Raw genomic sequence first — 8,098 nt, forward strand, 5'->3', positions numbered from 1 at the left:
ACATAACATTGTTTTTTTCCTTGCAGGAAAGGTTAATCCATTTGCCCACATCTCTAGAATTTTTATTTATATTTATTTGGAAATGGCTTATTCTTAATGCTTAATACATTTTATCATACCAATGTTACTCATCATGATATTAGGTCTACTTTTTATGCCTCAAATATTTATGCAGTGGGCTGAGCACAAAAATGTAGGTTTACACATGTTTTTGAAAATAAGGAAATTATAGTAGACATCTCTAACTTAGAAGTTGCATTTGCTTTTCTGGTACATAAATTGCATTTCACACAAAAAAGAAGAAGCTGTATTTCTAATTATTTTGCCAGTGTCTTCTCCGAACTTAACACTCAAAGTCAAATCTTAGTTTGAATAATCTTACTTTAAAAAAGCAACATAGTAGTAAAAGATAAACATGATTATAAAATCATGTCTTTCCATTTCCAAAGGAATTCCTGCCCTATATCAGTAATGGCAAAGACAATTGCACCCCTTATAATTCAGCGTTGTAATTCTGTATGGCCATTATAAATGAAATTCTAGGTGAATATGGAAGGAGAGTGGCTGATTTGGGCTGGGGAAGGATCAGTGAAATATCAGTAAAGGAAAGGATACAGGTAAGCCTGGAAGGAGAGGCAGATGATAATACAGAGATAAAAGTGTGATGAAAAGCGTAGAAATGTCAATGAGAGGCATAAGAGGTATTTAAGGATGGGCAGGGATGACATGATATACCTTACTTTAAACAAAAGTTAATTTGTATTGTATATACCATACACAAAAATAAGGAATAATAAGTGGTAGAATTAAAATATATTTGAATATTTTAAATTTAATTTTTAACATTACAGGAGAAATTTGAGTAGTAAATAGCTAAGCTGTTCTTGAAGATATCATAAAATTGATGAGCAAAACCAGCCTGTCTCACACAAATTGCCCAAGTTTAAATGGAGTTAAAATGGTCACTCAGTCAGAACCATCTGCTTACTGAATGAAGCATTTGCTTAAAAAGCCAGGTGCTCAAGTGCTAATGCATTTATGATGACATGCAAATTTGTTAAATATTGAAATCCCCTTTATGAAGATGTCACTGGTGTCATTCATCTCCCCCCACTTCCACTCCTTTCTTTCAACAGTACTGAGAGAAAATCGGGAAATACTGAGTTCAGCTTCGATTTTTGAAAAATGTAATTAAGGCAAAACAGAAGATAAATATTATAAAATATGAAGAAATAAATTGAGTATTTCCCCCCCAAGTAGGCAGTGTTATTTATTCATAAGAGTGCCAAGGAGCTGATTTTATGGTCCCCTATGGAGTTTCTTTCCCTGACAAACTACTATACTAAACATTAATTTATTACAAAATGAAAGTTATTTCAGCTAAAATTTCATGATTGTAAGGTGCAGGCTTTATTATTTACCATGTTCTAAGTAATTAGGGAAACTGGAAGTTTTCAAAGAGATGCAGGTAAGACAACTACTGAGTGAGTAGGCAGTGATTAAAATGTCAATTGAAGAAAATAAATAATGTGCCCAACCTTCCAGTTGTAGTGAATGCTAATTATTTTCCACAACTATTTCCCATTATACTCATTTTGTATATCATATTTGGTCACCTGGTCATAACTTGTTTCTGAAGATAATTAGTACTCCTTAAAGTTTATGTCTTGTCCCTCTCCTCAAATGGATGGTTCACGTCTACAATTATTTCGTACAGTTAAGTATGTAGTGAGGTAAGGATGAACCAAATACAGCAGCCAGAGACACGGACTAGAGTGAAGCTGAAAAAGTGAATGAAAACAGTTTTTTAAAAGCCATGATTGATTTGCCCCTTCCCCAGGAATTGGGGTGGGGTATGGGGCAGGGAGAGCAATGGGGAAAAAGATGGGATAACTGTAATTGAACAACAATAAAAAAAAAACATGATTGACATACTCCCAAATGGAAAATATATGTTGTGATGGTGATAAATATTCATTTTTGGTATTTCATACATGGTATTAACATGACTGGACATGTGTTTAAGATGGGCCAAAGTGGCAGGTGCATAATAATTTGGATTTGGTATAGCAAGTGAAATTGAAAACAAATTAAAGGTAGGATTTCAGAAAAAAGATTCTTAAGAATCCAAAATAGACAATTTATTCTCTATAGATATATTCTCCATAAAATACAAACAAGTACGTAATGATGCCATAATTCATTACTTTAAGAAAAACATAAAATTCTATGTCAGTTTATGTGAACAGTAATTATTGGATGAAAACCCATAAATATTGATTGTATTTAACCTTAAAAAACAGAAAAAATCAGAAATAGAATTGCAATTAAATTAAGATAGAAAAGAAAATATCAAAAACTTAACTCCTAATAAACTCTGGACCCTTGAAAATGCTGTGTAAATGTGAAATATGAAATGAAAGCAATATTAAAGAACACCAAGAACACTGATAGCTTAGATACATTATAAGAATTCTTAATAAAGTTCTTGCGACCTGTTCTTTTGCAAAAAATCTGCATTTAAACATTCAAAATGATGAGAAGACATAAGGTGCTAAATTTTTTTTTTGGTAAGCAAACCTAAATTTGGTAACACTAACAAAGGTGCAGGCAGTTTGGCCAAGTGTAGTTTTTATTTTCATCTAATGTATTCATATATTTAAACTCTAAATGTATGGTTTTTATAAATAACAACTTTATATAATCTTGTTGATGATTCCTGAATAGTTTATTTATTTTCTAAGTTAAGAATAATATTTATTTGGTTAGGTGAAAAGTGCTTTATGGTAAATAGAATAAGGGAGTATATGTTATTTAATTGAACTACTTGTTAAGGACTATTACTGTTACTTGATCATTAATTATCCAAGTCATTAATAATAAAAACACAAAAATTTCAAACAAATTTTATATTTGTTTAAGCAGCATATCCTCTCTACCCTCAAAATACACCCAGATTCTACTGACTACTCTACCACCAGCCATCTGCTATGAGCTCTTATTGTTTTTACTGGATTATTGCAACACTGCTTCTAACCTTGCTCCACTTGTGTCTACAGTCAATTGTTTATAAAGCAGTCAGAGTGATTTTTAATAGTAAATTATTTTATGCCATTTATTTAATTAAAAGCCAACAATTACTTAATATTTCAAACTGTATAAAAGCCAATGCATTTAAACTTATCTAAAAAGCCTTGACTCCCTCTCTAAATGGAATTCTACTCTATCATTTGCTCAATTTGTTACAGCTTCTCTGACATCTTTACAGCCTTTTCAAGTTGTCAGGCATAACTGTCTGTTGTGCTTTTTGTATTAGTTCTGTCCTCTAATTAGATATCTCCTCAGATATCTGCCTGGACAACCACCTCACCTCCTCAAAGACTTTGCATGCATGCCTCATTCTCAAAGGTGGATCATCCTGCTTAAATTTGCAAGTTCAGTGCTCTTAATCTTTTTTTCTACTCATTTCTTCTCCAAAGCTTCCATTATCTTCTAACATTCTAAATATTTACTATTTAATGTGTGTGCTGTATGTTTTTTATCTGCTACCCACAATGGGAATGTAATCCCATAAGGCACTGATCGACGACTTTCATTCACTGATGTATGTCACGTATTTTGAATGAAGTCTGATAGATAATAGGTGCTTAGTACATATTTGTTGGATGAGTAAATGAGTGAATTAATAAATGAAGGGATATTCGATGATATCCTAAAGTTGCTGAAATAAGCAACCCTGCAGATGCTTTACCCCTGGACATCTTATAAGATAATAATGTCCTAACTGCTTGAGAGCTTTTCCAGCATTTCCTATTACTAATAGCTGAAATACTCTGGCTGAAACCAAAGCCAGAAGAAGAATTCTGCCTGGGGATGTGTTGTTCTGATTGAACTGATACTTGGTGTAATAATTGAAAACACATAGTTTCATGTTTTAGACATATGATAAGCCATGGGAGATGAAAAAATAGGTTCATGATCTATTTAATTAATTCACTCATATTTATTTTTCAATTATAGTTGACAGTTAATACTATGTTCTATTAGTCTCAAACGTACAGCATAGTGGTTGGACAATTGTATAATGTATGGAATGACCTCCCCAAGAGTTTTAGTAACCACCTGGCACCATACATAGTTACTGCATTATTACTGACTATATTCTGTAGCTTGCATGTTGCATGCCTGTGACTATTTTGTAACTACTGATTTGTACTTTTTAATCACTTCACATTTTTTTTACCCAGTTTCCCAATACACCTTCCCTCTGGCAACCCTCAGTCTATTTATTCTCTGTATCCATGAGTTTGTTTCTTTTTTTAATGTTTGTTTGTTTATTCTGTGCTTTAGATTCCACATATACATGATATTATATGGTATTTGTCTTTCACTGTCTGACTTACTGAGCATAGTAACCTGTAGGTCATTCATGTTGTTGCAGATGGTTTTTATTTTTTTATGGTTGAGTAATATTTCACTGTATACATGGACCATTTCTTTATCCACTCATCTACTGATGGGCACCTGGGTTGCTTTCATATCTAGGCACTTGTAAATAATGTTCCAAAGAATATAGAGATGCATATATATTTTCAAATTACTTATTGGGATTTCTTTGCATGTATACTCAGAAGTGGACTTGCTGGGTCATAAGGTAGTTCTATTTTTAACTTTCTGAGGAACCTCCATACCATTTTCCATAATGGCTGCACCAATAACAATGCATGAGAGTTCCCTTTTCTCTGTATCTTTGCAAACACTTGTTTGTTGACTTATTGATGGTGGCCATTCTGACATGTATGAAATGATATTTCATTGTGGTTTTAATTTTCATTTCTCTGATAATTAGTGACATTGAGCATATATCTATTAGCCATCTGTATGTCCTCTTTGGAGAAGTGTCTTTTTATGTACTGTGCCCATTTTAAATTGTGTGTGTGTGTGTGTGTGTGTGTGTGTCTGTGATCTCAAGGTAAGCACTTTTAGCTTTTTCCAATGAGTATGATGTTAGCTGTAGGTTTGTTATATAAGCTCTTTATTAGATTGAGGTATATTCCCTCTATTTCCACTTTGCTGAGAGGTTTTATCACAAATGCTGGATTTTGTCTAATGCTTTTTCTGCAACTATTGATATGATTGTCTCATTTTATTCTTTATTTTGTTTATGTGGTATATCACATCAATTGACTTGCAGATATTGAAGCAACCTTGCATCCCAGGAATGAATACCATTTGATCAGGTGTATAATCTTTTTAATGTATGGCTGAATTCAGTTTGCTAATATTTAATGAGAATGGTTACAACAATGTTCTGGGATATTGGCTTGTAATTTTCTTTTCCTTTCCTTTTTTTTAATGATATCTTTGGCTTTGGAATTCAGTAATGGCCTCATAAGATAAGCATGGGAGACTTTCCTCCTGTTAGATTTTTTCTGAGCAGTTGAGAAGGATAGGTGTTAATTCTTTAGGACTGTTTGGTCAAATTCACCTTTGAAGCTATATAGTGCAGTACTTTTTTTTGTTGGGAGTTTTTGATTAGTGATATGACTTCTTTGGCAGTAATCAGTATGTTCAGATTTTTTTGTTTCTTCTTGATTCTGTATTGAAACACTGCATGTATCTAAGAATTTATCTCTATTTCCATGATACATTTTAGATGAAAATGTGCATGACATATGAAAAGAACTAAGAAAGAGAGTTAAATAGTTATACTAAATGTGTGCAAATAGTCATACTACTCAATAGCAAAAACAATGCTTAAAACATGAGAGGATCTGAAGAGACATTTTCCAAAGATCTATAGACATTGCATATTGTACACAAAAAAATTCTTAACATCACTAATCATCATGTAAATGCAAATCAAAACCACAATGAGATATCAACTCACACCTGTTAGACTGGCTACTATCAAAAACATAAATAACAAGTGTTGGCATGGTGGAGAAAATGGAACCATTGTGCACATTTGGTAGAAATGTAAATTGGTATAACCACCATGGAAACAATTATGGAAATTCCTCCAAAAATAAAAGTAAAATTACTATTTGATCTAAAAATTCTGCTTCTGGTATTTACACAAAACAAAAAGAACACTAAATTAAAAATATGTTCATTATATTATTTACAGTATATTATGGAAACAACCTAAATGTGTTGTTCATCAGTAAATGAATGGGTAAAAAGATGTGATATATATATATATATATATATATATATATATATATATATATATATAGATAGATAGATTCACTAGGTCTGTCTAGAATGTACCCACCCATATAATATGAAAAATAGAGACATTATTGAAGAAGATACACAATACAAGAAACTTTGTGTATAGGACTATGTTGCCTCAGTCCCCTTCAAAGTAAGCCCTTGGGACCTCACCCAGTTCTCCCAATTGCCATCAGCTGCCCCATCATATTTTCCTGAATCCTATAGATGATCTGAAATCTCTTCCCTTTCAAAGGTGATTTCAGTTTTGGAAAAAGCCAGATGTTGCAGGGCACCCAAATATGAACTGTGGGGGGGGCTGAGTCCCCTGGATGATTTGCTGTCTCACTAAAATACTCCACAAGAGACGTGATGCATGAGCAGGCACATTGTCATGATGAAGCTGCCACTCACCAGTTGTCCATAGCTGTGGCCTTCTGAATCATCCAAATAGTTTTTGTGGAAGAATGTTCAAGCTTAACACAAAATTTGATGCAGATTCGTTGCTATACTCACTCAGTCATTTTGAATGCAATGGCCACAGAGTGCACATGATCAGTCAGTGGCATCTACTGCCCCCACTGACTAGTACAGTGAAATCATCACTGTTCACGCATGCACATTCCAGTCCACTCTCCTTGGCTGTCAGATTACATTGATGTCATGCAAACCAATCTCATTATATTAACAATGGCTGGATTTTTTCCAGTCAGACTTCATATATGTATAAATACAATGGAATACTATTCTGCCATACAAAGGAGCAAAATCTTGTAATTTATGGCAACATAAGTGGACCTTGAGGACATTATACTAACTGAAATAACTCAGGTAGAGAAAGAAAAATACTGCGAGCTCTTACTTTTATGTCAAATTTAAACCAGTGACAACGACTACAACAGCTACAACACAAACTCAAAAGATAGATAACAGATTGGTGATTGCCAAAGGTGGGAGGTGGGAGAAATAGATGAAGGGGTCAAAAGTTACAAACTTTCAGTTATAAAATAATGAGGTACTGAGGATGTAATGTACAGCATGGTAATTGTAATTAATAATACTGTATTGCATGTTTGAAATTTGCTATTATATGTAAAATCCTCATCACAGGAAAAAATTGTGCTTATACATGGTTACAAATGTTAACTAGTCTTATTTTGGTAATCACTTCTCAATGTACACAAATATTATATCATTATTTGTACACATGAGAGTAATATAATGTTATACCTCAATTGTACCTTAATAAAAATCAGTCAATCAAAAACGTGATGACACAAACTAGATAGATGAGACTTTAGGAAAATGTGAAATTGCTGATTGAAAAGTGGGAGAGAATTCTTGTAATTTTTTCAGGAAATTCCTGTTGTGATTCTATTCCACACAGAGATGAAGCAGATTACTTCTCTTTTAAATAGTATCGGGTCCAAGACATTGCAGAAGGCAAGGCTAAACAGAAAGTTTAAAATGTGTAGGTGATTTTGTGCTCGCTTCAGCAGCACATATACTAAAATTGGAACAATACAGAGAAGATTAGCATGGACCCTGCTCAAGGATGACACGCAAATTCAAGAAGCATTCCATATTTTTTTATATCCTAAGAATCATAAAACATCAATTTCAAAGAACCTATGCACCACAATGTTCATAGCAGCACAATTTACAATAGCCAGGAGTTGGAAGCAACCTAGGTGCCCATCAGTAAATGAATGGATCAAAAAATTGTGGTACATATACACAATGGAATTCTATGCAGCAGAGAGAAAGAAGGAGCTACTACCCTTTGCAACAACATGGATGGAACTGGAAAGCATTATGCTGAGTGAAATAGGCCAGATGTTGAAAGGCAAATACCATATGATCTCACCTTTAACAGGAAGCT

General features: G+C 33.3%; 1 non-coding gene across 1 annotated transcript; it reads left to right on the plus strand.

Annotated features, from left to right (window-relative positions):
* The first annotated feature begins 7,699 nt into the window (after window positions 1-7,699).
* On the plus strand, window positions 7,700-7,806 carry LOC119044307 (U6 spliceosomal RNA). The gene has a single exon (XR_005081579.2). It is a non-coding gene; the product is annotated as a U6 spliceosomal RNA (small nuclear RNA).
* Window positions 7,807-8,098: the final 292 nt, after the last annotated feature.

Source organism: Artibeus jamaicensis, unplaced genomic scaffold (genome assembly GCF_021234435.1).
Source record: "Artibeus jamaicensis isolate MK-2021 breed Jamaican fruit bat unplaced genomic scaffold, CSHL_Jam_final contig_332, whole genome shotgun sequence".
NCBI lineage: Eukaryota > Metazoa > Chordata > Mammalia > Chiroptera > Phyllostomidae > Artibeus > Artibeus jamaicensis.